This window comes from Periplaneta americana, chromosome 10 (genome assembly GCF_040183065.1).
Source record: "Periplaneta americana isolate PAMFEO1 chromosome 10, P.americana_PAMFEO1_priV1, whole genome shotgun sequence".
In the NCBI taxonomy this organism is placed as follows: domain Eukaryota; kingdom Metazoa; phylum Arthropoda; class Insecta; order Blattodea; family Blattidae; genus Periplaneta; species Periplaneta americana.
In genome coordinates, this window is record NC_091126.1 from 178,748,779 (window position 1) to 178,774,349 (window position 25,571).

General features: G+C 36.0%; 1 protein-coding gene across 14 annotated transcripts in view; it reads left to right on the forward strand.

The window, feature by feature from the left end:
- The window catches only part of PMCA (plasma membrane calcium-transporting ATPase 3), an 805,979-nt gene that overhangs the window by 429,700 nt on the left and 350,708 nt on the right, over positions 1-25,571 (forward strand). The gene's annotated exons all lie outside the window — the stretch shown is intronic.

Below are 25,571 nucleotides of genomic sequence, written 5' to 3' on the forward strand. Positions count from 1 at the left end.
AGTGTGATTCTAATGCTAATGAAGGCTTGAAGGACAATGTACCACAAGATCTTTCACCATGTTTTCAGGAGTTAAGTTCCGTCAGCGATTAGACCGTATATTCTTATATACCGAAAATTATATCTGTGCCTACTGGTGCATATTTAAACAAATGGATATGATTTGTAGCAATGTTTTCTGGAGGGTTTCGCGTTTCTCCACTGAGGATCTGACTAACAGTAAATAAAATGGCTTAACCTCGATTTCTTTTAAGGACAGCTTCGAATTTTTTCACGACTTGCTTACTTGCAGTTCCAGGGACATCACAAAGTTAATTCTTTGCGTCACAAATATTGTCCATCGATACCATGGGAGAAAGTCCGATAATTTTCAATTTTTCGATTCTTCCGGAAATTCAGCTGAACTTGCAGTCGATATAGGCCTATGTCATGTCACACGCAATTTTAGAATTCTGTAAGACACGTTGAGAAAGTCAAAAAGTAAATATTGGAATGAAAGGCAAAGCCACTGTTCAATAAAACAACGTACCTCCTCTAGTTGCAGGAAATACTATTGACTCTCGCCCTTGCCAATTGTTAACAACAACTAACAGAAGACAAAGTTAAAAGCTGAGCTGCCTTCAGGTAGTGAAGTGATGTGAGGACGTTTTAGTGGACACAGCATATCTCGTGAGGTACCAAAAATCGAAGACGACTACAAATCAGTGCTACCAATCTTGAACGTAAAGCAATAATATTAATAATAGTCCATGGTTTATACGTAACACGTTTTGTTCTTAGGACTACACTAAATTATTTATTATTTTCTATTTCATTTGCTACACATACTCCTCAACAAGAATTTCAAGTGTGTGTGTGTGTGTGTGTGTGTGCGTGTGTGTGTTGAAATTGAAGTGGAATAGTGCATAGCCTAATTATAAAATTTATACCATTAAATTACACTAACAAGGTAGTGAAAACTTCAAAATCGTATTTACTTCTGAAGTACAATCTCTACCAGCATGTACGATAACCAGTCCTCATCCGTCAGCAGGTCGGCGCATGAATCCCTGAACTTTACCGCAAGCAATAGAGCTGCTTTACTCCAAGCACGTGTTGCAGAGCTTATGAAATATACATGGAAAGAATAATGTTATAACTAGAGACGAGAATTTCATGCACTAAAATATATATATATATATATATATATATACACATGCATTACTGCACTATCAAACTGAAACATGAACGATCAAGTGAAAAATAGTCTACATAAAAATGTGCAGTTTCATTTTTGTTCCAAATGTCTTATTTCACTTCACATTTTTTTGCACAGTTAACATCTAACAAATTCCTAAATTGTTTCCTGTGAGGTTCCTGTGTCCACACCTGTGGAGTAACGGTTAGCGCTTCTGGCCGCGAAACCAGGTGGCCCGGGTTCGATTCCCGGTCGGGGCAAGTTACCCGGTTGAGGTTTTTCCCGGGGTTTTCCCTCAACCCAATATGAGCAAATGATGGGTAACTTTCGGTGCTGGATCCCGGACTCATTTCACCGGCATTATTACCTTCATCTCATCCATACGCTAAATAACCTGAGATGTTGATAAAGCGTCGTAAAATACCCTACTGAATAAAACGTAGAGGTGAATTTAGTCTAGAGGGAAAACAACTTCCTTACACTAACGTATGCATTTCCCTGCAGATAAGTGGTGCCAATTGCAGCATTTCGATGCTGAGAGTCCGTAGAAGCGATGTCCCTCGTCCTATGTAGGATGATGAGCTTCATCATATTTTGTAACAATAAGTTAAGTAATTGCGTCACAAATGACGTCAACATTCGTGCGGTAATTTTTAGGTCTCCTTAATATGAGCCATTTCTCTATAGAAGACTTTGTCGTCGCATAGTGGCAAGAAATGTGCTAGAAAAGTTAATTTCCATTGTTACGAAAGTCATGCTTCGGCAAGTGAAATGTTTCATTCATAAATGGGAAGGTTGGAATGTACTTACGCAACCGCCTGTCATGTGTTGAATATTTTATGTGCATTGCAGACTTTTAAAAATAACGGAGGGTTCCCTTCCTGGTTCTCCATAGGCCTACTTTTCATCAGTTGTCTCCTTTTAAGTTTATTTTTGTGAATATCCTGTTTTCCGAACCCTTTCCATTAAGCTCTCTAAAGATTCCACACTTCCTATTTTTGTTCCACTTGCACTCAAGTTTCTCATTATACGGAATAAAAGAGAAAGCTTTGCTGTGATGCAATAATAATAATAATAATAATAATAATAATAATAATAATAATAAACATATCAAGATTTTCACGGAAATTTACACCTTTGTCATCCCACATACAAATAATTCTGTTTTTGGCATGTCGCATCTCTGTTTTGTCTACAGTGATTTGAATTAAATTGTATATCTGATTCCGTGGGTGAGTCAATTCAATCCTAGAATTATGAACATGATTATATTAATATTCAATAAAAACTTGATAGCATAGGTGTCGCTTTAAAAAAGAAACGTAATGGCGATCTATTGGAATCGGCTCTTGACGATCTTCGAATTTCGTTTTTACGCTAGATAATTTCGTAAATGTATGAGCATAAACAGTACGTTCCCAAACACTTTGCGCCATAGAATTTATTTATAAAATTAAAGAATGAATGTAGAAAAGGCTAAACGTACGACCAAGGTCGATATAGGCCTAATATATATTTCCATGGGGACAATACGGGAACGACGCGACGGATGTAGTCTCCTTTCAGTCAGAGTAAAATGTATTTTTTGCATTTTTCTAAGTTTTGCATTACAGTTTTGAAAGTTTTATTCAAATACTGGAAACGTTTGTTTGTGGCACTTCACCTTTTTCCATATTAATTCTTCAATATCTCCATTGGAAGCATTCAGATAAAAAATGGAAGTCAAATTTACCTAAACGAATAGCTTCGCAGAATTTACCTAACCTTATCTGTTAGAGAAATAAAAAGAAAATACTTCGTTTTACATAAAAAAAATCCCGTCCAACAGAAAACGTTGTACACACTTTTTAGATCAATACATATTTATTAATAAATTTGTGAAGTTAAGTTTTCCCTTGTCGTTTCAGAAAGAGGAGGATAAAAATGTTTGATTGTCTGTAAGGACCTTTAATTTTTAATGTGTGTTGTTTCTCATGATACATATTCGTCATTGTGTACTCAGCTTCTGAAATTACGATACTATTACGACTCCATATTCCGAAGAGAGTTCAGTTTCGTTGAAATTCTCTGCTGGTTGGTTCTTATTCGTGCACAGAGGCTCCTCGACCCGTCCGCCATACTGGAGAAGCATTTGGCGACCACTATTGATCCAGAAACAGGAGTTGATGTCGCTGAATAAATTCGGAGCCATTTTCTCTCCATCCTCTATGAAAACATCGGAACAAATATCCAGAGAATCTTCTCGAATTGGTTGGATATATGTACAAGTTAACTCTTTAAGATGTTGTCCTATTTACAGAATGTTTGTCATTTCGGAATATGTTACATAGGCCTACGTATTATCTAGAAACCGAGTATAATTGTACCTGATTAAATTACATGCATATCAAATGTTTAAACCAGTGGCAGAATTTTGTGAAAAAGGGGGGGTATTATTATTAATTTTTTTTGCAATTTACATTATTGGTATTTTAAATTTTTAATATTATTAACTTTTTATTATTACTATTATTTTTATTATTTTATTATTATTTTTATGTTACACTATATTGTGATAATATGTTCTATTAGAACATACAGTATTCATGAATATCCTTATAAAATCTTTGAAACGTAATTTTTCCACAGCAATTCAGTTCTTAACAATTTTTTTAACTTGTGTTTAATTTTGTACTTAATAAAAATGCTTGTCATTATTACACTTACACAATTATATATATATATATATATATATATATATATATATATATATATATATATATATATATACACACACACACACACAGACAGAAGTTATATGTATATAATAGGTAATACACTTTACATAACAGGAAAATCATGGAAACAATAAGGTGTATTGAATTTTTAAGTTCAAGGGGGGTTCAAACACGGTAACCCCCCGTTGTGTATGCCCCTGGTTGAAACATTCCCTGAATCTTCGTGATTTTTGTTCAGAAAGTGTGCCTGTGATAGGAAAAAGTTATTATAAACATATTGATTGTTGTCAGAAATCTGTTATGAGAAATATAATTGCTGTAGGTAGTCATATTTGTAAGAACTCAGTTATTATAATGACATAGTCAGTAGAAAATCAATTACGGGAATTACATTTTTAGAGATACTTTTCAGGAAAGGAAAAGTTATTATAAACGTATTGATTGTTATCAGAAATCTATTGTGAGAAGTATATGAACTATGACAAAAAAATATGTTGTGAGAAACGCATGAAGTGCGACGCGATATTAATTTTGAGTTTCACATGAACTGTTACGGCAAATTGATTGTGAGAAATGAGAACTAGACCTACATGGATTATGATGACAAATAGATCGTGAGAACTGCTTCTATTATGACAAATCGATCCTGAGAACTACAGTACATAGACTATGACGACAAATCGATTGTGAGAACTGCTTCTATTATGATGTATCTGTCCTTAGAATTACAGTTCTTGTACTATGGTGACAAATCGATTGTAATAACTATATCAACTATGACGACAAATTGATTGTGAGAACTACACTGGCTAAAATGACAAATCCATTATGAAAACTACATGGACTACGACGACAAATAGGTTGTCAAATATAGTTTGGCTGTGACTGGAAACTGTTTCTGAATTGTGTGCAATACGTGGACTTGATTTGGGAGGGACTGAGACACTCGAATAGACTAAAATAGGGAATCCGTTGGAAAACATATAGAGACAAACATAGGGAATCTATAGTCAGTCGTGGAGACTGTAGATAGTGATAGAAAACTGTTGTTATGATCATGTAGACATTAATAATGTTATGTTAGTAGCCTACACGTATTGTGTCTCATGACAGCATAGACATTAGTAGTGTGCAGCTGCTTTTCATGACAGCATAGACATCAGTAGTGTGCAACTGCTTTTCATGACAGGAAAGACATCAGTAGTGTGCAGCTGCTTTTCATGACAGCATAGACATCAGTAGTGTGCAGCTGCTTTTCATGACAGCACAGACATCAGTAGTGTGCAGCTACTTTTCATGACAGCACAGACATCAGTAGTGTGCAGCTGCTTTTCATGACAGCACAGACATCAGTAGTGTGCAGCTGCTTTTCATGACAGCACAGACATCAGTAGTGTGCAGCTGCTTTTCATGACAGCACAGACATCGGTAGTGTGCAGCTGCTTTTCATGACAGCACAGACATCAGTAGTGTGCAGCTGCTTTTCATGACAGCAAAGACATCAGTAGTGTGCAGCTGCTTTTCATGACAGCACAGACATCAGTAGTGTGCAGCTGCTTTTGCTTTTCATGACAGCATAGACATCACTAGTGTGCAGCTGTTTTCCATGACAGCACAGACATCAGTAGTGTGCAGCTGCTTTCCATGACAGCACAGACATCAGTAGTGTGCAGCTGCTTTTCATGACAGCACAGACATCAGTAGTGTGCAGCTGCTTTTCATGACAGCACAGACATCAGTAGTGTGCAGCTGCTTTTCATGACAGCACAGACATCGGTAGTGTGCAGCTGCTTTTCATGACAGCACAGACATCAGTAGTGTGCAGCTGCTTTTCATGACAGCAAAGACATCAGTAGTGTGCAGCTGCTTTTCATGACAGCACAGACATCAGTAGTGTGCAGCTGCTTTTGCTTTTCATGACAGCATAGACATCACTAGTGTGCAGCTGTTTTCCATGACAGCACAGACATCAGTAGTGTGCAGCTGCTTTCCATGACAGCACAGACATCAGTAGTGTGCAGCTGCTTTTCATGACAGCACAGACATCGGTAGTGTGCAGCTGCTTTTCATGACAGCACAGACATCAGTAGTGTGCAGCTGCTTTTCATGACAGCAAAGACATCAGTAGTGTGCAGCTGCTTTTCATGACAGCACAGACATCAGTAGTGAGCAGCTGTTTTTCATGACAGCATAGACATCAGTAGTGTGCAGCAGCTTTTCATGACAGCACAGACATCAGTAGTGTGCAACTGCTTTTGCTTTTCATGACAGCATAGACATCAGTAGTGTGCAGCTGCTTTTCATGACAGCAAAGACATCAGTAGTGTGCAGCTGCTTTTCATGACAGCATAGACATCAGTAGTGTGCAGCTGCTTTTCATGACAGCATAGACATCAGTAGTGTGCAGCTGCTTTTCATCACAGCACAGAAATCAGTAGTGTGCAGCTGCTTTTCATGACAGCAAAGACATCAGTAGTGTGCAGCTGCTTTTCATGACAGCACAGACATCAGTAGTGTGCAGCTGCTTTTCATGACAGCACAGACATCAGTAGTGTTGCAGCTGCTTTTCATGACAGCACAGACATCAGTAGTGTGCAACTGTTTTTCATGACAGCACAGACATCAGTAGTGTGCAGCTGCTTTTCATGACAGCAAAGACATCAGTAATGTGCAGCTGCTTTTCATGACAGCAAAGATATCAGTAGTGTGCAGCTGCTTTTCATGACAGCATAGACATCAGTAGTGTGCATCTGCTTTTCATGACAGCACAGACATCAGTAGTGTGCAGCTGCTTTTCATGACAGCATAGACATCAGTAGTGTGCAGCTGCTTTTCATGACAGCACAGACATCAGTAGTGTGCAGCTGCTTTTCATGACAGCACAGACATCAGTAGTGTGCAGCTGCTTTTCATGACAGCACAGACATCAGTAGTGTGCAGCTGCTTTTCATGACAGCACAGACATCAGTAGTGTGCAGCTGCTTTTCATGACAGCACAGACATCAGTAGTGTGCAGCTGCTTTTCATGACAGCACAGACATCAGTAGTGTGCAGCTGCTTTTCATGACAGCACAGACATCGGTAGTGTGCAGCTGCTTTTCATGACAGCACAGACATCAGTAGTGTGCAGCTCCTTTTCATGACAGCATAGACATCAGTAGTGTGCAGCTGCTTTTCATGACAGCACAGACATCAGTAGTGTGCAGCTGCTTTTCATGACAGCACAGACATCAGTAGTGTGCAGCTGCTTTTCATGGAAGCACAGACATCAGTAGTGTGCAGCTCCTTTTCATGACAGCATAGACATCAGTAGTGTGCAGCTGCTTTTCATGACAGCACAGACATCAGTAGTGTGCAGCTGCTTTTCATGACAGCGCAGACATCAGTAGCGTGCAGCTCCTTTTCATGACAGCATAGACATCAGTAGTGTGCAGCTGCTTTTCATGACAGCGCAGACATCAGTAGTGTGCAGCTCCTTTTCATGACAGCATAGACATCAGTAGTGTGCAGCTGCTTTTCATGACAGCATAGACATCAGTAGTGTGCAGCAGCTTTCCAGACAGTGATAAACGTTGTCACTCTTAGATATAGTAAAGAGCTTCGTATCAAATGACGTAGACAGTGATAAACTGATGGTCATAATCGTGGAAATAGATATTCGTCGTATAGGGATTATTACTAGACATAAGATTTAGATGCACTAAAAATATCTTAAATATGCAGGCATTTATGCTGTCAAAATCTTTAAAATGTGCTCTATCATTTCGAAATCATGCACTAGAAATTTTAATTTTAGGCTGATGCATTTTGGTACTTAAAATGTACATTCTTTCTTAGACGACATTCTGGTCGTTGTAATTTGATTTGCAGTACACAATGACTATTTTCTTCAAATGCTCAGGGGTAAGTATGACGTTTATCACGTAACAAAAGTTTGTATGCCGAGAAGCACCTTTTCACGTCTACAGATGTTATTGGGAAAAATTTGAAAGCACTTACTAGTTCCGGGGAAATTTCTTCTGGAAGCCCAATGCTTTCACATTGAAGATGTTTATCCACAGAACACAAAAATTCAATGTTGGGATTACTCCCTAAAACAGTGCACAATTTACCACTTAATTTTTCTGCATACTTTAAAGTATATTCTATACCTCCTTGAGGATTAATAAAGTTTCACGTAAAGTCAAACCGCATTTTTAGAGTTTCCTTTTGTGGCTTCAGTTATAACTTAGAAATGTACCTTGATTTATAGCCATGTCTCTTTGCAGAACAATATTCACTAGTAAAATATTCTGTGAACGTTGAATTGACAAAGTTTCAGTTGCATTTATCCCACCAACGAATTCTTTAACAGCATTGAAATTATCTGAATAGAAAGAGCAGCTTCAACCCACGTACTCCAGCGGATAATTATTGGCCCTAGGGGTAATGGGAGGTCTGTAAATTTTTCTTTGTAAACATTAACTCAGGATGAGACTCGCAAACACTCTTACTTTCAACTGTAAATAGGTATGTTATTCTCCAGCAACATCTCGTGATTTCGTCAGTTGCATTCGGGGAGGCTCCTTATGGTTTCCTCCATAGTAAGGACTTTATCATCTTGTCACTAATGTGGGTAAATATTAATTTTAAAATTAAAAACTAAAAAATGCATTATTATATGCAGCAACATCGGAAATATGGAATTATATGCACTATAAAACTTCACATACAAAAACAGAACATGAAATATATTGCTATATTGCAAAAGTTAATTTCATATCACAAGTAAAAACAAACTAAATATGCATTTGCATATAAATCCTATGTCTAATTCTGTAGTGCTCGGGAAAAGTGGCACAAGTCAAAAGTGTTAATTTCACAGGAGAAAGAAAAAACTGTCTTCACACTGGTTTATGTCGATTTGATTTTCTTCTGTATGAATTATTGTAATGGGAGAAATACTTATGTCACTTTTCCCAAGCGAGTAGATGTGTCGTAAGTTGTCAATAAATTAATAAAATATGTTTGTGGAAACTGACTTATGCCACTTTTCCCAAACATTGCAGAATTATTACTAAGGATTACAGTCACCGCGTACACATTGGCAAGGAACTTCCACTGTGCTGTGGCATATTGTTGAAGATGGGCATACAATCGGGTTTAGGGTCTCGGTTATTAGTAGGAAATCCATTAAGACGTTACGAAATGGGTCAGTTGCTTTTTTATTGAAACTTAGTTGCAAGTAAAAGAAAGAATTAATATGTTAAATCTCTGAATTGCGTGTTCGTACAGCCATTGTTCCAACTACCTACATTTATTCTCTCTCGCTTGGGTACACAAGAAGAATAGCAATTTTGCTCCCATTGTGATTCCAGCCGGCAAATGCGTGGGTGTGTTGTGCAGCTCATCGGCATCAGTCAGCATATTCAACTGCTTCCCTCTATCGTTGTTGTAGTAAGGTAGCGGGAAGTTAAATCATAATCGGAACTTAAGACACGCTGATTGTTTTTTTCAAGCAGTAAGGGATTGTGCGGAAAATGGTTTAAACCTGTAACAAGAGTCCATCTTCAATAAAATTACCTCAGGCCGCAGCCTAGTATTTGTCACTTAAAAGGTCCTTTCGTAACGACCATTTATAGTAACACGTTCCTTCTTACTTCTTATGCCCTGTTTCTTCATGTTAATGACATAGTTTTCTACAGAGGTCAGCATAGGCCTATCCATCATTCACTAGCTGTTCGTAGTGAAGCATTACTGTGCTACTACTAACACAGTTTAATGAACACTTCAAATCTACAGCCAATTCCCTTATAATTTGTTTTGTTTTAAATTCTAAACGTTCTAATATTAGTAAATGATTTCATAATACTTGATAGAGCACGTTGGAAGTAATCTCTAACCAAAAACTGTATGTTCCAAGTGTATTTCACTGATTCTAGAGAATAAATTATAATTATTCGATTTCATTATAACACAAATTTTATTGAGCTGTTTCCATCAGCTTGAAATTGAAACTTAGAATGGGCACAAGTCAGCAGTGGCGTAGCGTGACTTTCGAAACAGGGGAAACATACAAGATTAAGTTAGTAATAATTATTCTTAAAATTCATTAGATAAAGATAAGTATATATATATATATATATATATATATATAATTTTACAACAGTAATCGAGAATCATCTGCCGGCCACAAATGAGCCGTAGCCTTAGGAAACACATGACTTACTTCATCTAACACTAGCCTTGTCAATAGAAATTTTTTTCCCTGGTTAGTCAGGCAAGAGAAATCCAACCACATTGGCCACAAATCTGCCGGCAGAATCCTGAGATTCATCTATTGAAGCCCAGATCTTGTTTTCTACATACTGCCTGTGTTACTTACAGTTTTTCACAGAACTTGTCCAAATAATGTCGCAATGTTGTCAGGGAAGATAACTGTTTGTTTGTACAGGTTTCCATGAATGCATTAAATTTAGAATTGTTCACTTTATTGAAGGGAATATTCGCAGCAAACATTATTTCACAAAGCTCTAAATAGAAGTCAGATTGCTTGTTAGTAAATATACATTAGATGTTGATAGCACTCCTCTGTTCTTGGCCAAAATTGTAAGATGTGAAGTGTGTAATTTGGTTTTGTATGTATGTATGTATGTATGTATGTATATGTGCATGCATGCATGTATGTAATTAACACTACAATTGGGTATACACCCGGTGGCAGTGATATATAATATAAAATAATACCATTACAATTATACAATAATTAGAGCAATAAAAGAAAAAGAAAATAAAATAAACCTAAATTTATTTCTAACTATAAATAAATAGATGCAATAAACCTAGGACTATAAATAAGAACTAATCTATAATAACGCCTAAAATTAAGCAAAAGTAAACCTAACTTATAAGTACTTCTATTTCACCCAACTATTACCAATTTAAGTAATTACATATCACCTTAATTAATTACAAATCAACTTAATTGCATATCTTAATTAATTGCATATCATCTTAATTTATTTACATATTAACTAAATTACATATCATCTTAATTAATTACATATCAACTTAATTAATTACATGACACAACTTAGATAATTACATTGCACCTACAATTACATTTCAGTCTAATCTTCTCAACTTTTCCTTAAATGTATTGATTTTGAGAGGACCACCCTGAAAGATTGCCGCAGGTAAGCTGTTCCAGTCTACTATTGTGCGGTTAACAAAGGAAAATTTTGCCACGTCCGTTCTTTGTTTTCTACATTTAAACTTCCTAATATGATCTGCCCTGCGTAAGTATGATGGTGTTGCTAATCTAGCATTGATGTCGGTCCGTGCTTTATGTCCCGTTTGTGCCTTAAACAATGCGGTGAGTCTGGTTTTTCGTCGCCTTGATTTGAGAGATTCCCATCCTAAGTCTTTTACTATCTCTTCACCATGTCCCTTTCCCATTCTGACATATTTTGCTGCCTTGCGTTGGACCTTTTCTATTAAATCGATTTGGTTTTGGTTGTACGGATCCAACCTACTGCTCCATATTCCATAATTGGGCGAACAAGGGTTTTGTACGCTAATTCTTTTGAACTTCGGTTAGATTTCTTCAGAATACGCATAGAGAAATGTAATGCTTTCCAGGCTTTCCTTGTGGTATTAGTGACTTGTTCCTCCCAATTAATTTAAATTGGGATTTACGAACTTTATAATTACAAATTATGGCTTTTCATATTATTTTCTTGTTCTAAGACTGTAGACGATTGGAGCACATGTTTGGTTACCACCCGGCAGTAGCTACATGTTTGTCGTTCTGCTACAGTGACGCCGAGAGACGCTCATTACTTTTCACTCGATAGAGATATAGTTCAAGCTCACACAACTTAACAGTTCTGGTACCAATTTCCTAGCTCTTCTCATCAGATGCTGGAAATATCCTGGAGAGAGGTGTTTCTTGCTCGAGAGTTGGTGTCTCGTACACGAGGCTTTTGATATTCCCCCAGAAGAACTCAAGGGAGTAGAGTGGGTAATAAATTGGACTTCACCTTCCGATCGAACGCCCGGGTTGTGTCATTTAATATGTCACGTGCTTGAAGAGAGAAGTATGCAGGTGCTCTGTCTAGTTGCATCCCCATCTGACGACGCACGATAAGTGGTTCATTCTCTAACAGTTCTGGACGAACGTCTCGTATGAAGACCTTGTACCTAACCGCAGTCAAACGTGGTGGCAGAGGAACGTCTTCATCATACCATAGTGTATCGAACCCAGTGCTTCATTGCAAAGTAAGCTTACATCTGCAATGTAGTTCCTGACAATCCCAAGCGTGCACTGGCTCAGGATTACTTCCTAGACCATAAGTTCTTATTCGAAAGTTGTATTTCGACCCCTCTATAAGCTCCTCAAGTTTGTGCGCAACCTTTTGAATCATCCTGTACTGTATCTCAGAATAGCCAGATGTTTAAATTTTCATAGGAAGATTTTCATAATAATAATAATAATAATAATAATAATAATAATAATAATAATAATGTATGTGTATGTATATATTTATTCACACTGCAAATGGGTATATACCCGGTGGCAGTGGTAACTAATTACAGTCAATAATGACAATTAATAATAAACACAACTAATAATAATAATAATAATAATGATAATAACAAGGAGCATCCTAAATTAAATGAAACGTGGTCACTTAAAATAACATTTAAAGTAAATATAATTTGTATCTTAACCCTAAGTTCGAACTAAGACCCACGAGTGTGACAGGTTCATACCTGCACAAGTACCTTTCGGCACTACACTTATTTCGCTGTCAACGCACTCACTGCACTGATTCTACCTGATTTTACTAACACTTCTAACCATTTCACTGTTCAAATACTTTGCACAGCCACTTCACTGACACTACACACTTCACTGACACAACACACTTCCTCACTGATAGAACACTTCAAATAACAAGATATCAATTACAGCCTTTAAATAGTTACTACCGTCTATTAATAAAGTCCTTAAGCCTATTTTTAAATACATTTTTGGTTATTGGTAAAGCCTTTAGTAAGTCTGCAGGTAAAGCATTCCAGTCCCTGATAGTACGATTGAGAAAAGAAAACTTTCCAGTGTCCGTCCTCTGTCTTCTTTCCCTCAATTTATATGAGTGGTCGTTCCTTGAAGAGTAATGATCATAGTAACGATGATAATATAATAGTAATGATAATTATTACTATTATTATTACTATTATTATTATTATTATTACTATTACTATTACTATTATTATTATTATTCTTATTCTTATTTCGCGGCTGTAACTACTCTTCGGCCTCCCAGAGAGCCGCGGCGCCTAGGTTGAGAATCACTGCTGCAGAACATCCCCTATTTCCTGTTTTAACTTTAGCACGCTTTTACTGAATTACTCTGTACGTAAGACAGTAATAAATCATTGCATGTTCAGCGCAAATGTAGGAAGAATAGTTAAATGAATGATGTAGACTTGTGTTTTGGGGAAAAGCATTTGTACAGCCAAGGTGCCGAATGATTTCAAGTGACACAACATTTCATATGGCAAAAGAGCTCATCATTGATCCAGTTGCGGAAAATGTGTACTCTCATTGTACCTCATAGTGACTCACTATTACAAACTTGGCGAGATGTCTCGAAACAGAATAGTACTGTAGCCATGCTCTGCTATCGATTTTCACAGACGCCGGCGTTTGCCGGTAGTTTTGGCACCCCACGTCTTTCCCCGTTGCCCGCGTCGCGACGTTTAGAGACGCCAGCAGACTCTCGCCACCCTGTCGCCTCTTGGTACGGATCTAACAGACTTCCCATATTTTTTTCAGTGCACTAAACCATAAACCCGATATTATTTTTCTTTCCCTTGGAAGACATTCTGATTTGAAGAAGTCTATTTTATACCCTCGCTCAAAGCAGTACATTCTATACCAACACTATTTTACAACTATTGTTATAAATGTAGACAGAATCAAAATCTGCTGAGTGCATTCCATTTTATACTTTCATTAAGACGCACTCTTGCAAACAATGTGCGAAGATTACAATTATTTTCGCTTCACTAGTGTATAGTCTACATTGCACTTCGTATTTTTCTGACTTTACATGGTCGTGGTGCTATAACCGATGATGATATCATTACTATTATTATAATTATGATAATAATAATAATAATAATAATAATAATGTAAGCAAATGAACGTGTATATTGACAGGAGAATCTAAATCTGAAATCGAAATTCTCACTTGGCAGTTATTGACTCCGATAAAGACATTCATTTTCAACTGAATCGTGGAGATAAATAAATAAATAAATAAATAAATAAATAAATAAATGAGTGAATAAATAAATGAATGAGTGAATAAATGAGTGAATGAATGAATAAATGAGTGAATAAATAAATACGTAAATAAATAAGTGAATAATTAAATTAGTAAATTAATAAATAAGTAAATTAAATTAGTAAATTAATAAATAATTAAATAATAAATAAGTAAATAATAATTGTCCGTTCAAATAGAGTTATATCTGAAGAATATTTACGAGTGAAAATAATTTTGGAAGAGTTAATCTTTATTTATGTGGAGATTAATAACAGTAATGAAACAGAGTTGGAAAAAAGAAACGGATCAAAACTTTTTAGTGTTAAAACCATCCTTGGTATTCACATTGATATTATATGGTAGAAAATATCGAGTCTTGCTTTTCAGATTAATATATTGATACTGTGAAATATTATCTTATGTAGGCCTATTAGAAAGCTTGAATAAGAATGTTAGTGATCATGCTAGATCTAGTCATATTCATTACTTACAATATTAAATCTGATCAATTAGTAATACAAAATGAAATTCTGTCACTCGCCTCAGAATTGGACAAACTAAGCTTCCTCACTCCTTAGTTACTAAAGAACCCCTCCAACATGGCATTGTCATTCTCCAATTTCTGTCGGACACATTCTACTGGTCTGTCCTCTATATTCTAGATGGAGACAAGAAGCCAACACCGATCACCATAATTCTGCCCTTAATGACTTAACAAATCGAAACAGATTCGTAAAGTCTTAAAGGATAATTACATTCTTAATCAGGTATAATGGAATGTCTCTGTATATTTAATCACTTGATTTAATATACTGTATTTTATAGTTAGGTCGCAATAAGACCAAGCAGTTATGCGACCTTAAATGAAGTATTAAAAATCCAAAATTATTTTTTTTTGAGAACAGAAAAACAACTTGAGCATTATGACTGGCATTAAACAATTCGAAAAAAACATTAGTTTAGAGGCCTTTTTAGTTCCCAGTCTGTTTTGAAGCTCGTAATGAACTATACGGAAGTAAGAAAAAAAATCCTTTCTACGCTAGCTGAAGATGCTTGAGCATTCAAAAGTTGTTCATATATTAACACAATTTTTTTAAATTTCCCTTTTTTTGGCTCTTCCACCATTCATAAGCTGACACTTATGACTCCACAGATTCATTGATGGTGGGGCTTCACTACTAATCTTGTATTGCTGCGTGTTCTGAAGACGGCAGTTTAAGCCGAAAACGTTTACCACTGTAAATGGTGTAAAATTTTGCTAATTATAGCATTGTTATTTTGATAAGCAATTTGATGGACATACCATTCAATTATTGTAAAAGAACTTGTTGGACTCACACATCATGTTTATCAAAATTCACTACTAATGGTAGCATAAAACTAGACTTATATTTTGAGCTTGTAAAATGCAGTCCCAATTTCTTCTCATCTTCATTTAGTTACAGCAGTTTCGTGTTATCGATTTATTCTGGATCAAGTATGTAAGCAAGAAAATGAATTGCATTTAAAGCTGTATTATGTCTGTTTACAAATTTCTTCTTAACATTTTCATCTCGTGTTACATCAATTATGTGTTTTTGTTTACAAAGATAAACAGCATGAGCAATGGGGCATAGTCTTTCTTTACTTTGTCAAGAATCTCAGCAATGGACTTCAACATTCCTCTTAAGCATAACGTTGGTAACTTTTGCTCACTCAATTTTGTCCCTATTATCTTCGCAGATTTTTGGAAGTGTAGGCCAGTCTTTAATGTAAACATTCAGACAATCCACTAAACTGTTCCAAGGGTTTCAGCTGCCATAGGTTTAGGAGCATCTGATTGTAGAGGGCATTTGCAAAATGACTGTTTCCAAATATTCAACAACACTCAGAACGTGCTTCTTCAGAATTGGAAACTGACAGTCATTAATATTTGAGGAGAAAAATTCGCTCCGGCGCCGGGGATCGAACCCGGGTCCTTGGTTCTACGTACTAAGCGCTCTGACCACTGAGCTACGCCGAATTCAATCCACAGCTCAGGACCGAACCCTCCTCCTTGAATATTTCCCATTTGGCCTGACCCGGGTTCGATCCCCGGCGCCGGAGCGAATTTTTCTCCTCAAATATTAATTGTCAATATTACAGATATTATTCCGTAGGACAAATTAATAAAAATATATTTAATATTGACAGTCGGTAGCCAAGAGGTGCAAATGATGTGCCGAACAGCCATAGGTTAATCACATTCCCTGTTTTCCAACAAGTGACGCAACCGCGGAACACTAGCTGCTTTATCAGTCACAAGTGAATTCACAAATCACTTCAAATTTTCTTCACATTTCTTGATGCTATTAGATCACAACCGATAATGGTATACATCCGAATTTGGTATAAATTTATAGATGAGAATTTCTGGCAGTCCGAGGAGGAGCTAGAACACACCAATGCGATGACGGATGCACAATTTAATACTTGGCCGCACCACACACAGATGCTGCTAATGCAGTACAGATTTATATTAATCTTTACCCTTAATGTTTGCGCAATGTTCACGTTTCTATTCTCCGCTTACGTAGTAGTATATTAGGCTTCAAATACAGAGAACCCGGGTTCGATTCCGGCAGGAAAGTGAACATTTAATTTTTTCCATAGGTTCTATGTGTTTGTCTTCATTGTGTCTTTTATATGGCATTGCACCATGTTGACCACATGGTGAGGGAGGCCCTCTTAAGTTATTCGTGTTGTAGATTGTTTTCTCACAAGAATACAGACGGACGGACTTGTTGCCATAAAACATTGTATGTACAGGCATTGTCAAATAAAAATAAAATTCATACATACGTTAAAGTTTGTATAACTGTTTACGTTATAATAAACATTTAATAATATATTCTGCAATTTGCTTTTTAAAATTATTAACAAGTAAAAGTCTAACATCAAAATGTAGGATGTTGAATGCTTTGACACATTGTCATTTAGAACACTAAAACAGCCATGTAGTTCTCTATAATTATTCCTTTTACTATTTTGCATTTATGGTAATCTTTATTTAAAGAAAATTTATAACATAGGCCCGTCATATTTTTTTTACATTTAACAGTGACCAAGATACAGCTGTCAAAAAAAAAAAAGTGGCCGCACTCGTGAACAGCGAATATTTTCAAAGTCCACTTCGGGTCGCGGCGATGTTACACGATGCATGTGCTTGTACAAGCAGTTCCTGAAATATGAAAGTGTTCCATGTCTGCGCCTCGTAGGCCAGCGGTAGAGTGCTTGTTTAGTGATTCAAAGGTTGTGGGTTCGGGCCTTCTTCAAGTTTTCATTTTATTTTTTAATCGTTCTTTAGCGATGTAAATGCTATTCAAATTATCATTTATATTCAGTTATCGTTCTTTATGGATATCACGTTATTTATATTTTGTTATCGTTCTTTAGAGATATGAATAAAATTCAAGTCATCATTTGTATTCTGTTATCGTTTTATAACGATATGAATAACAATTATTATTATTGTATCTCCAATGGTGGTTAGCCCTATTTTACATATGTATGTTAGGGCTATAGTTTCATACACAAAAAAAGATAAGCATAAAGAGAAATAGAAAAGAAAATTAAATTAGCTTACGCGATGTAAACTCTTTTGAGAAGATTAACTCCGTACGTAGATGAAATTATTGGGGATCATCAGTGCGGTTTTCGGCGTAATAGATCGACTATTGATCAGATTTTTTGTATTCGACAGATAATGGAGAAAAAATGGGAGTATAAGGGTACAGTACATCAGTTATTCATAGATTTCAAAAAGGCTTATGATTCGGTTAAGAGGGAAGTATTATATGATATTCTTATTGAATTTGGTATTCCCAAGAAACTAGTTCGATTAATTAAAATGTGTCTCAGTGAAACGTACAGCAGAGTCCGTATAGGTCAGTTTCTATCTGATGCTTTTCCAATTCACTGCGGGCTAAAGCAAGGAGATGCACTATCACCTTTACTTTTTAACTTCGCTCTAGAATATGCCATTAGGAAAGTTCAGGATAACAGGCAGGGTTTGGAATTGAACGGGTTACATCAGCTTCTTGTCTATGCGGATGACGTGAATATGTTAGGAGAAAATACACAAACGATTAGGGAAAACACGGAAATTTTACTTGAAGCAAGTAGAGCGATCGGTTTGGAAGTAAATCCCGAAAAGACAAAGTATATGATTATGTCTCGTGACCAGAATATTGTACGAAATGGAAATATAAAAATTGGAGATTTATCCTTCGAAGAGGTGGAAAAATTCAAATATCTTGGAGCAACAGTAACAAATATAAATGACACTCGGGAGGAAATTAAACGCAGAATAAATATGGGAAATGCGTGTTATTATTCGGTTGAGAAGCTCTTATCATCCAGTCTGCTGTCGAAAAATCTGAAAGTTAGAATTTATAAAACAGTTATATTACCGGTTCTTCTGTATGGTTGTGAAACTTGGACTCTCACTCTGAGAGAGGAACATAGGTTCAGGGTGTTTGAGAATAAGGTGCTAAGGAAAATATTTGGGGCTAAGCGGGATGAAGTTACAGGAGAATGGAGAAAGTTACACAACACAGAACTGCACGCATTGTATTCTTCACCTGACATAATTAGGAACATTAAATCCAGACGTTTGAGATGGGCAGGGCATGTAGCACGTATGGGCGAATCCAGAAATGCATATAGAGTGTTAGTTGGGAGACCGGAGGGAAAAAGACCTTTAGGGAGGCCGAGACGTAGATGGGAGGATAATATTAAAATGGATCTGAGGGAGGTGGGGTATGATGATAGAGACTGGATTAATCTTGCACAGGATAGGGACCGCTGGCGGGCTTATGTGAGGGCGGCAATGAACCTTCGGGTTCCTTAAAAGCCATTTGTAAGTAAGTAAGTAAGTAAGTACGCGATGTAAACAAAACATAAACAAACCGTAAATTAGGCATTGCGATTGCAAAATAAATATCAGGTATCAATTTGAAACATACAAAAACATTAACAACACACATACGTAACACTTCTATAACACAAATACGCAGCCTTCCGTACCATACATCATAAATTAATACACAATAGTCATACAAACACAATCAAACTATAATTACGACATTGCGACGACATCAAGCATCACATAACTGACTCACATACATAACAAATCAAGCATCCGTTACAACACATACACTTCAACATAGTAACCACACTTTTAAAAGTTACAAATTTGGCTCCAAGAAGAATAAATATGACACTGTTACTAATTACTATTCTTCTACAATTTCTTAAATATATCTAATAAATCTGTGAAATTCCGATATGAATAATATTCACGTTTTTTATATTGTTATCGTTCTTTAGCGATATAGATAATATTCAAGTTATCATTTATATTCTGTTTTCCTTCATTAACATTATAAAATAATATTCAAGTTATTTATATTGTTATTGTTCTTTCGCAATATAAATAATCTGTATTTTATGTAAGTAATTATTATAACACAAATAACCATCTTTCTTTGTAAAATAGGTCATTTTATTTAGATAATTAAATAAGTATTATATGATATCTTATATTAATTAAACAAACCGATATTTATCATTTATATTCTGTTATCGTTCTTTAGTGATACTGTATAAATAATATTCTAGTTATTTATATTGTAATCGTTCTTTAGCGATATAAATAACATAAATTTAATATTAGGTTTGGAAAAATCCAGTTGCATAATACTGGTATTAGTTTTTCTTTTTGTATTATTACATTATACTATCTTGAACCACAATAAAATGAAAAGGAGTAACGAGGAATTGAACCTGAGACGTTGACATCTAAATTTCGACGTTCGTCCGCTGAGCTACGAGGGCAAAAGTGTGGAAACATTTTCGGAAAAATTGGCCCAATCACACTATAAGATTTTCTGATGATTCGTAGAAGCTAGTCCAGGATGCGGGGGGCAAAGGCTAATTGAGATTTCCCGGTCTCTGATCGGGTCAAACTTCCTTATAGAATTAATATTTAACCCTTGCCGTGACTTTCGGTGAAGTCCGGAGGGCCCAATTAGTCAAATCCACTCTCCTCATCTCCATGCTTGGGTCCCCTGGAATTTAATAAGATGCGAAAGAGATAGTGGTGTGCGGAAATCAACGGGATGTTACCGCATTTAGGCCTATCCTTCCCAAGAAAAACTGCAAACATGAACAAAGTAAGCTTTTAATAGAAGAAGAAGGATATTCTGCGGACCTCTGGAAAAAGAACTAAGGAAGAGACTAGTGAAGTGCTTTGTGTGGAGTGTGGCACTGTATGGGGAAGGAACATGGACATTACGACGAAATGAAGAGAAACGAATTGAAGCATTTGAAATGTGGATGTGGTGAAAAACGGTGCGTGTGAAGTGGACAGACAGAATAAGAAATAAAATTGTGTTTGAAAAATGAGTGAAGAAAGAATGATGCTGAAACTGATTAGAAAGAGAAAAAGGAATTGGTTGGGTCTCTGGTTGAAAAGAATAATAGAAGACATTAGGATATGTGGATCATATGCGGAGACTAAGAGGAAGGCAGAAAATAGGAAAGATTGGAGATTGCTGGGTTTGCAATGAAAGACTTGCCCATGGACAGAACACTTATGTATGGGCTATTCCATATGAAATCGGACAACGAAATACCATGACATGTCAGAATTGTCTGAAAATTCGTACAGACGTTTAGTATATGGGAACTAGTAAATGTACAAATTTTGGCTTTCCTTAGCCCAGTAGTTTTTCAGATAAAATTCCTTAAAATTTAGCGTATTTTGTATTTTCTTCTTACTTTAAACACGTACTACTACGCCTGGCTTCGAAATAAAAAATTAAGCTATAGCTAATTTTGTAGTGCACATTTAAGTGTATTAATGGGGTGTAACACATATATTTTATTGTTTGTGGAAATTATGGATATACTGTTTTTTGTGATTTATAACTTGTTACCACCAAAAAAGTATGGATATAAAATACTATAATATTAGTTATTGTTGAGACAAAAATCATACAATTTTTTTTAAAAAGCTATTTTAAATGAAAAGCCTTAAAATAAATATTTCAAATCTCGCTATAAAAATACGCGCTCCCTGCAGCGTCATGCGGAGATGTGAGAGGAACCAGAATGTTCTTATCAGCTGGCCTTGAAACAGCTCGTGTGTGTAGTCACAACACAAGGAATTAGACGAATACGTGACCCACCAGCCAGTCTTCTGCATATACTTTATTATTACAGGGTGACAGTAGATATTCATTTCCAGTGTTTGAAAGTTTTCTTTTATTGTGTTGCAGAAAATTGAACAAAAACTGCTATACTCGTATTAAGGTAAGATAATGATTACGTATTGCCTTAAAAGCAAGACTTCTAGATATCAATCATGCTATTACAGAATCGCGTTACAAAAATACATGTACACATTATCAGTACTGAAAAGTCAAATCCTTTTTTATAGGGTGCCCAAAATGGAAAATCGTTTTAGAACAGATCGCTGCTTCAACCCCTTCCGACGATTACGTAGAAAAAGGACCACAGAAAAGTTGAAGGTAGTGCCAAATCGGATATTGGAAAAGTTTAACATTCCCATTAACTTAAAAAAAAATCTGTGAGAATGTGTAAAACTTGTTCCGTGCAATTATACAAGACTAGACCATCCCATATGGATATTACCGCTGGCCAACTACGCACGCTCAGCTTGCTGTGAGATGGAGCCGCGCGGCGAAGAAATCCACGATGAGAATTCGTTTCTTTATTTTTTTTTTCCACCCTTACCCAAAGAAAATTTCGGATCTGTAAACTGTGTTTTATTCTATATTAAGTCGTCCATATTGTCGTATTTTTATGTTTGAGCTATTTCGTCAAGAAAAAAAGGAAAATAAATAAATCTGCCTAGTCAAGTGAATAAGAATTTTAAAAAAATCCCTCCAAATCATTATATTACTCTCTGTCTGCTTTAAAAAGACATGTCGTTGAAAATTCTACCACTAAATGTCTCTGAGCAATGTTCTTCCAAAGCTAAGAATTTTATGAAAGTACGATAAATATGACGCTCTATAAAATGAAAAGTAATTCTAGTTGGGGATATTTTAATTCACCATTAGGCTTATGCAGTGAAGGCCTTTCAATGACAGAAGCACCGCTTTTTTTTTTAATGCGAGGTCAAATTTTCTGAAATTTTGTCCGATTTCACATGGAACAGCCCGTATGTATGTTCAGAATGCCTGGAATATCGTGTCTAAAAACAGTCGCTATTTGCAAAGACTAGTCGATACCATGTCCACTCGACTGCAAGATGATCGAGATAAGAGGATGATAGACTAAATATTGAATTGTGGCTTTTTGTTTTGTTTTTTGAACGCTTAATTGTTTGAATGTTTTAAGGCCGACGCCAGTAAATTTGTTTTGTTTATGCCACGAAAGATATTTTTATTGAGAATAAAATCTTTTTCCTTTCCATTTGCAGCCACAATATCATAATGATAAAGTCATGTCATAGTATATTAATGAACCTGATGTTAATTACTAAAATAATCGTAAAAGAGAAAGGAGCCATTATGTATAGTTTGTCTCTCTCAAAAACATAACAAAAAAGAACATAAAAAGCACGAGGTTGTAGTCGAACGCAGGACCTCATGAATAAGAGGCCTGAACGCTACCATTACGCTATCGAATCACAGAGAGAATACTTCAATTATAACTGTAGATATCAGGCAACGTGGTCCAACAACATGTAACATCGCCTGTCTCCGAATTATAGCGAAGATACCCGAAGGGAACTTTGTTCCAGGAGAGCGGCCACTTTTTCTTTTGACAGCTGTACATAATGATAATGATAATGATAATGCTGGTACCTACTGCCAATACCCTCAGTCTTAAGAATAATAGTTCAGAGAGAGATCCAAAGGATTCATGGCAGATAATTCTAAGGACACGTAACTTAAATATTTTATTTGAATATGGATTATTCCTCCATAATGGTATGCTATAACAGACTGACGAATATAATATACTTAAAAAGAAATCGTCATGCACAGCTCCAATGAGCCTTCGTAATGTAAACAAAACTTTGGACATTCTTCAGTACAGTGCCACAGTCCATATGGGTGTACGGAGTCTCGTGTCGATCCAGATACCAAGAAACTTTTATGTGAAGTTATTATTATGTTCTTTTTCTATTGAAACTTAGCATTATTCTGCTGTTTTATTAAGTTTAATTTAAAAGCACGTTATTAATTAGTTGAACACCAATCCTGTAATAATAATTTTTTTCTGTATTACAATTTAAACTCACTAACTTGTCGTTGCTCACCTTAAGATCAAAGCCGCCAGCAGGCAGGTAACTATCATTGTTACAATACTCTGTATTAGGTGACAGTTCATTCATGTGAATATTAAAGGTAAGGGTCATAGTGTGAAACCATGAGATACTCCATATTCAATTAAACAACCTCAAGAAAATGAACCATACTTATAAACAGAGTTCTTTTATGTAAGATTCTATTAGAATGACAGCAGCTTACTCAATGGCATAAAATGAAAGTTTCTTGCAGAATATGTTGAAACCGATGGAAAGGACTAGAATTCGAAATCCTTGAAGGTTCTGCCGATTGATTTTTTTGGGCGTGGCTATGGAAATAACTGTCCGAAAGTCATTATTTCCTAGAAACTCTTCTTCTTTCATTCAATTTTCACGCTAAGATTTTGTAACGGAATTTAGTAATTTTCTGAGAATACTTCATTTAGATAGAAAAATTATGACGATGTTTAGAAATATATTTGCCTTCTGATATAGGTCTTACCTCTGAACGCTAGATAAGAGATTACAAATATGTACATAGCAAGGAAACAGTTGTAGTGAACAGGATTATGAAGTGTACATTTTCAGCAGAAGAGCTGAAAAATAATGGTTCAAATGTAGTTCAAAATATGCTATCTCATTTTGTGTATTGATTCCTGTTACAAATATATATTCCATAGTGTACAGTCCATCTCGGCACTATTTCAAAGAAGGAATTAACTGAATTGCCACAAAAACTTGAACGTACACAAGGTAAAGAGATTTGTTACCAGTAGTGGTAGTGGTAGTCCTGTGGCATAAAATTACTGCCAAGAATTTGAACTTGAGATATAAGGTGACGTGGAGCATGGCATCCAAGCTGTGTTGAGATTTAAAATGTCAGACTTCTTAAAACAATTTACAGATTTTATCATGAGGATTATAATGCTCCAGACTTGGACGGGTAATCTGTTGTTAATTTCTTTATGCTTGACTAATCCAACAACAGCAAATTAGGTAACCCATTACGTGCCAAAATAGGGAGTCAGTTTTCCGTATGAGTTTAATACGAGAGATAGGTGAAAAAAACAAAGCAAATTATAGCTTCCATGCAGGAGCTCCAGGTAGAAATACAGTTGAGTGGGAGTGTAATTCTTGGGTGAACATGAGAATGTTGCTGGGGAAGGGATTCTCGAGGCACATTCGTTTATCGTTTGCCTTTTCATTTCGCTAAATCACCATAATCGCCACTGCTCACATTAGTATCCATTTTGAGGAAAGAAGGCGACGTGCTCGAGCCCACGCAACTACAAAATTGTCGAGAACCCTATTTGGTGACGAGGGAATTTTTGTTGATTCCATTTTCACATCCTAAATATGCGAAGTATAAACGGAAAATATTGCGATGCTTAAAAAATGTTTCTTTGAGTGTTTGAGAGAAGTAAACGTTTTCAGCATCCCTGGCACCAAAAACAATTGTTTTCGACAACATATGTCTATGTATGTATGTATGTATGTATGTATGTATGTATGTATGTATGTATGTATGTATATGCATACATGCATGGAGATATATCTCTTGACCGTTACACAGATTTAGTTCATACTCTATATCTTGAGTCATCTTTTTGGAAATGGGATATTATTTACAATAGCGCAGGGGCGGTAAACTCGTATTGTAAATAGAGCAGTCTGCTTAACAGCAACTAAGGTAATGGGAGAGGCTGTTTCCCAGCCTGCAATACAGTAACTTTTTGGTAAAATGGATGTGTTATTTGAAGCCAATAAAACACGACGACAATGAATTTGAGCTACTTTATCATATTCTTCAACAATAAGTGATTTCTTCAGAGATCTCAATTATCTGCGAACCTATTTACAGTGTTTGTTTTTTTCGTCCCAAGCTATACGGCCTCCAGGAAAAGAGTCACAACAAAAGACAACGCAGATAAAACATCTCTTCGTCTTAAAGGATTAGCGTCACCGGTTCTAAACCCCCTTTGTTAAGATTGCTCGAATATCCACAGAGGAACGCCGTCCATCCCTCTCAGGGATCAGGCTTCGCAGTACTGCTGATTA